The sequence below is a fragment of the Aegilops tauschii genome, chromosome 6, assembly GCF_002575655.3.
Source record: "Aegilops tauschii subsp. strangulata cultivar AL8/78 chromosome 6, Aet v6.0, whole genome shotgun sequence".
In the NCBI taxonomy this organism is placed as follows: domain Eukaryota; kingdom Viridiplantae; phylum Streptophyta; class Magnoliopsida; order Poales; family Poaceae; genus Aegilops; species Aegilops tauschii.
In genome coordinates, this window is record NC_053040.3 from 415,953,106 (window position 1) to 415,959,648 (window position 6,543).

Genomic DNA, 6,543 nt, shown 5'->3' on the forward strand with positions numbered 1-6,543 from the left:
GCAGGCTGATGGATTTGCTTGGCGTGTAATTGGCAAGCTTCGCAGGACTTCACCAGCTCGGCTGCATCGTTGAGTGTTGTAGGCCAGTAGAATCCGTTGCGGAACACCTTGCCGACGAGGGTCTGTGACGATGAGTGGTGTCCACAGTCCCCGCCATGTATGTCAATCAGCAACTCCCTTCCTTGATCACTGGATATGCAGCGCAGCGTGACATCGTTTGGCCGTTTCCTGTATAACTCGCCGTCTTGGATACAGTATGCCGTGGCTTGCCGTGCCACGCGCTCCGCGTCCTCTTCCTTCTCCGGCAGCGCCCCGTGCATCAGGTACTCCTTGAACTCCTTGGTCCAGCATTCCTCCTGGGGCTCGAGCGCCAAGAGCAGCCGAGCTCCTGAGGTCGGGCCACAGGCCGGGGCTCCTGTGGCCGGAGGCTGTGGGAGCACCTCCCAAGGCTGAGTCGTGCTCGAAAGAGGTGGCGTAGCTGATGGCTTGAAGAGCCGATCCTCGAAGACACCGGGCTCTTGCGGTTGCCGCTTGGACGCTCTCTTGGCGATGTCGTCGGCTTCCTTGTTGGTGCCCCGGGGCACGTGCTGTAGCTCAAGGCCCAAGAACTATTTTTCCATCTTGCGCACCTCCGCGAGGTAGGCCTCCATATGCTCGTCCTTCGGCTCATACACCTTGTTGGAGAAGTTGACGAGGAGTTGCGAGTCGCCTTTGATGGTTAAGCGCTTCACCCCTAGAGCCACCGCAGCCTTCAGGCCAGCTATGAGGCCTTTGTATTCTGCGATATTGTTGGAGACCTTCTCGTCGTGCTGAAAACAGAGTTGCACGGCGTAGTAGAGCTTGTCCTGAGTGGGCGAGATGAGCACTGCTCCAGCCCCCGCGCCCTGGTGCGCGAAGGCGCCATCGAAATACATGACCCAGCCGTCTGGTGCCTCGCTTCCTGGGGAGGTGGACCAGTCTTCTCCTTCCTCAAGAGCCGGGGCATCTGTCCATTCTGCCACAAAATCGGCGAGCGCGGCTCCCTTGATGACCTTGGTAGTGCTGAACTCCAGCTGGAATGCTTGCAACTGGATGTTCCACTCAGCAACCCTTCCGGCTGAGTTAGGGCTCCTGAGTACCCTCTCCAATGGGTAGGTTGAGACAACCTTGATGGGGTGGCCCTGGAAGTAGTGCCGCAGCTTGCACGAGGCCACCAAGAGTGCGAGCAGGAGCTTTTGCGGCATGGGGTAGCGCGCCCTCGCGTCCCGCAGTACGGTGCTGACGAAGTACACCGGGTGCTCGACGAGGGCTGGCACACTATCGAGGCTCGGGTCCTGCGGAGATTGTGGCATATCCTGAGGTGGTGGGTTTCCTGAGACCTGACCGTCCTCAGGAGCTCCTGCGATGTTGCCCTGCTGAGCTTGGTCTTCCACCGCCGATGGCCTTGCTGCACCTTCCTGACCCCGCGTTGCATCAGCTCTGGTTTGGCGCGGCACACCCTTGTCTTGGCGCTCCTCCCGAATCGCCACCAGCGCCGCGCTGGCGGAGTACGGTGTGGCGGCAAGGTAGAGCACCAGAGGTGTAACGCCGATGATGCGGCTATATCTCCCACGTGTCGAGGCACGACTTAGAGGCATAACCGCATAGTGGTTTTGTCGCAAGAAGGGTCATCTTCACACAATCCCATGTAATGAACAAGAATGGTATAAAGAGTTGGTTTACAATCGCCACTTCACACAATGCATAAATATAATTCATACATCATCCAAAATACACACATATAGACCGACTACGGTCAAAATCCAGGTGAAAATAAGACAACCCCAAATGCTAGATCCCCGATCGTCCCAACTGGGCTCCACTACTGATCATCAGGAAAAGACACATAGTAACGACCACGTTCCTCGTCGAACTCCCACTTGAGATCGACCCCATCATCTGCACTGGCATCGTCGGCACCTGCAACTATTTTGGTAGAATCTGTGAGTCACGGGGACTCAGCAATCTCACACCCGCGAGATCAAGACTATTTAAGCTTATAGGAAAGGATGGTGTAATGAGGTGGAGCTGCAGCGGCAATCAGCATATATGGTGGCTAACATACGCAAAAGAGAGCGAGAAGAGAAGCAACGGAACGGTCATCATCTAGCAATGACCAAGAAGTGATCCTGAACTCCTACTTACGTCATACATAACTCAAACCGTGTTCACTTCCCGGACTCCGCCGAGAAGAGACCATCACGGCTACACACACAGTTGATGTATTTTAACTGGGTCAAGTGACAAGTTCTCTACAACCGGACATTAACAAATTCCCATCTGCCTCATAACCGCGGGCACGGCTTTCGAAAGATAATACCCTGCAGGGGTGTCCCAACTTAGCCCATCATAAGCTCTCACGGTCAACGAAGGATAAACCTTCTCCCGGAAAGACCCGATCAGACTCGGAATCCCGGTTTACAAGACATTTCGACAATGGTAAAACAAGACCAGCAAAGCCGCCCGATGCGCCGACAAATCCCGATAGGAGCTGCACATATCTCGTTCTCAGGGCACACCGGATGAGACATCCTACGAGTAAAACCAGACCTCGAGTTTCCACGAGGGGGCCCCGCAGTCTACTCAGTTCGGACCAACACTCGAAGGAGCACTGGCCCGGGGGGGGGGGGGGGTTAAAATAAGATGACCCTCGGGCTCGCGAAAACCCGGGGGAAAGGCTTAGGTGGCAAATGGTAAAAACAAGGTTGGGCCTTGCTGGAGGAGTTTTATTCAAGGCGAACTATCAAGGGGTCCCATAAATCACCCAACCGCGTAAGGAACGCAAACTCAAGGAACATAATACCGGTATGACAGAAACTAGGGCGGCAAGAGTGGAACAAAACACCAGGCATAAGGCCGAGCCTTCCACCCTTTACCAAATATATATAGATGCATTAATTAAATAAGAGATATTGTGATATTCCAACATATCCATGTTCCAACATGGAACCAACTTCAACTTCACCTGCAACTAGCAACGCTATAAGAAGGGCTGAGCAAAAGCGGTAACTTAGCCAAACAACGGTTTGCTAGGAAAGGATGGTTAGAGGCTGACATGGCAATATGGGAGGCATGATATAGCAAGTGATAGGTAGCGCAGCATGGCAATAGAGCGAACAACTAGCAAAGCAAAGATAGAAGTGATTTCGAGGGGTGGTCATCTTGCCTGCAAGGTTCTCAGAGTTGTCGAAAGCTTGATCCTCGTAAGCGTACTCAACAGGTTCCTCGTTCACGAACTCATCTCCCGGCTCTACCCAAGACAAGAACACAAGCAACGGAACCGCAATCAATCACGAGAAATGCGCAAGCAACATGATGCAAGACATGTATGATATGCAAGATATGATATGCGATGCATATGCGTGCTCCGGAAGGAAAATGATGAACAAGGCAGTAACTTGTCAAACCAAGCATGCCATTGGAAAGATGAGATGATTTCGGTCGAAATCGATATAAAGATCACCGGAAACGGATGCACGGTTTGCAAATGGCAAGCAAAATAAGAATGACACGAATCTACGATTCACAGCATGATAGCACTTAAAATGCAACAAGCAACAATGCTACAGCACTCCAACATAGCAACAAAGCATATGGCAGTAATATACAAGAGATGCTTGACAAAAGATGAACACTGAGCTACGGCTAGATCACAACATAACAAGCTCAAACAAGCATGGCAAAAGTGCAAAAGATAACAGGTTCACAGAATTAGTGAAATTACTGGACATGGCATAAAACAGCATCAGGTAGCAAAGTTCAGAGCACAAAATCAACATGCTACAGAAACTTAACATAGCAAAACAAGGCATGGCAGTGTTCTACTAAAAGCATATGACAAAAGTCCCTTACTGACCATAAGCCAAAAAGGACCAGAAGATATGATGGCAAGCTTGTAAACATAGCAAGTTTCGTTATCAGGTTTCAGACTTAGCAGAAAACAGAGCATGGCAGAAACAATAATATGAGGACATGTTTGTGAGCTTGATGCAATCACCACAAAGCAATGCATGACAAAACAAGCATACCTACAGCAAGATGGAAAGTTTATGAAGTTATCCAGGGCAAGAACAAAAGCATAGCATGTATGGATCAACTACAACAAGCTTGGCAAAAATTAATATCATGTTAAGAATCTCCCAGAAATATTTTATAGCAAAAGTAGAGCAAGATTGAGTCATGCTACGGTACCCCATAATTGCAAACAAGGGCAGGCACGGATCACTTACAACAATATCTACAAAACATCCTTACTGATCATCTCCAAAATATGCATGGATCTCTTTGTAGCATCAAGTTTACATGGCAACAAAATAACAGCAGACAAGGACTTAGAGAAATCACATTTCACTTAAGTCCCTGATATCAGAAACATTTCGCAGCCTAGTTTGCATGCTTGTGCTAGTCACCACAGAGATCACAAAAATACATGGCATACACCACTGGAAAGATAGCATGGCATACAACAAAACACATGTAGAGATCATGCCCATAAGATGCACAGATTAAATGATACAAAAATGACAAATCTCCAAGTTCTGATAAGAACCAGCAGATAACAGCAACTAGCACTCTTGCACCAGAGATTTGGGCATCAAGATGGCCTCTAATGAACATGGTGCATTTGAACAAAATGTAGAGCATCACGAGGCGAACAATTTGACATATTACACGCGTAAAACGGAGCTACATGCAGAGAGTTATGATGCTATGAATATGGGCACATGCTGTCAAACCTTCAGTGATTAAGTCGACCTCCACAGTGTCCAGATCCGATCGAGCCGGGCTCGTCGCCGGCGACGGAGAAGGAGAGGAAGGCGGTGAGGAGGCGCGGCCGGAGGGAGAGGAGGCGAGGCGACGGCGAGCTGCGGCGGCGGCGCGTGGGTACGGCGGCGGCAGAGGCGACGCGGGCACGGCGGCCTCGGGCGCCGGCGAGCACGGCGGCCGGCGAGCTGGAAGACGGCGGCGGGGCATGGGGCTGGCGGCGCGCGGTGGAGGAGCTCGCGGGGCGGCGGCGGCGGGCGGCGGCGGGCGCGCCTGCCACGTGGCGGGCCACGATTGGCTGCGGGCGGCGGCGTGTTTGCGTCCGGCGGCGCGAGGGGAACGATCTAGGGTTTGGACTGCGCGAAAATTTCGGGGGTCTCACATATTTATAGGTAGAGGGAGCTAGGAGGCTCCAAATGTGGTGCGGTTTTCGCCCACACGATCGTGATCGAACGACCTAGAGCATGGAGATGACTTAGAGGAGTTTTGGGCTGGTTTTGAGGGGGGTTTTGCTGCACACACAAATGGACTTTGCGGATGCCCGGTTAACCGTTGGAGTACCAAACGACCTCCAAATGGAACGAAACTTGACCGGTGGTCTCCGGGTGGTATACTAGGGCCACTTGACAAGCCTCGGTCCATTCCGAGAATGTTTGACACCCGCTCACGAAAGAAAACAAGAGGGGCGCACTGGAGGAGATGGGAGCGCCGGATTGCAAAACGGACAACGGGGAAAATGCTCGGATGACCGAGACGAACACGTATGCAAATGCAATGCACATGATGACATGATATGAAATGCATGACATGAACAAAATGCAAGACAAGAAACAAAACCCGACCACGAAGGGAATATCATAACACAAAGCCGAAAATAGCAAGAGTCGGAGTTACAAATATGGAAAGTTACATCCGGGGTGTTACAACACTCCACCACTACGAGAGGATCTCGTCCCGAGATCTAGGACTAAAAGAACTCCGGTATTCGGAACGGAGATGGTCCTCGCGTTCCCAGGTGGCTTCCCGGTCGGAATGGTGCGACCACTTCACTTTCAGGAATTTGATTGACTTGTTGCGAGTCTTGCGCTCAGTTTCTTCAAGAATAGCAACGGGGTGCTCATGCTAAGACAAATTTTCTTGGAGGTCAATCTCTTCGAAGTTGATAGTGCACTCAGGCGTCTTGAAGCACTTGCGGAGCTGTGACACGTGGAACACATCGTGCACGTTCGCGAAGTTGGAAGGAAGCTCAAGTTGATAGGCGAGGTCGCCTCTTTTGTCAATGATCTTGAAAGGACCCACATATCTAGGGGCAAGCTTCCCTTTGATACCGAAGCGACGAGTGCCTTTCATTGGAGAGACACGGAGGTAGACATGGTCTCCGATCTCGAAAGCCAAATCACGGTGCTTACTATCATAGTAACTCTTCTGGCGCGATTGCGCGGCTTTGAGATTATCACGGATGACTTTACACATTTCTTCACCTTCAGTGATTAAGTCATTGCCAAGAAGTTGGCGTTCACCAGTCTCTGACCAATTGAGAGGAGTACGACACTTTCTGCCATAGAGAATTTCGAATGGGGCCTTGCCCGAACTCGCTTGAAAGCTGTTGTTGTAGGAGAATTCAGCATATGGAAGACAATCTTCCCATTTCATGCCAAAGGAAATGACACAAGCCCTGAGCATATCTTCAAGAATTTGATTGACTCGCTCGACTTGGCCACTAGTTTGGGGATGGAAAGCTGTGCTGAAGCGAATATTTGT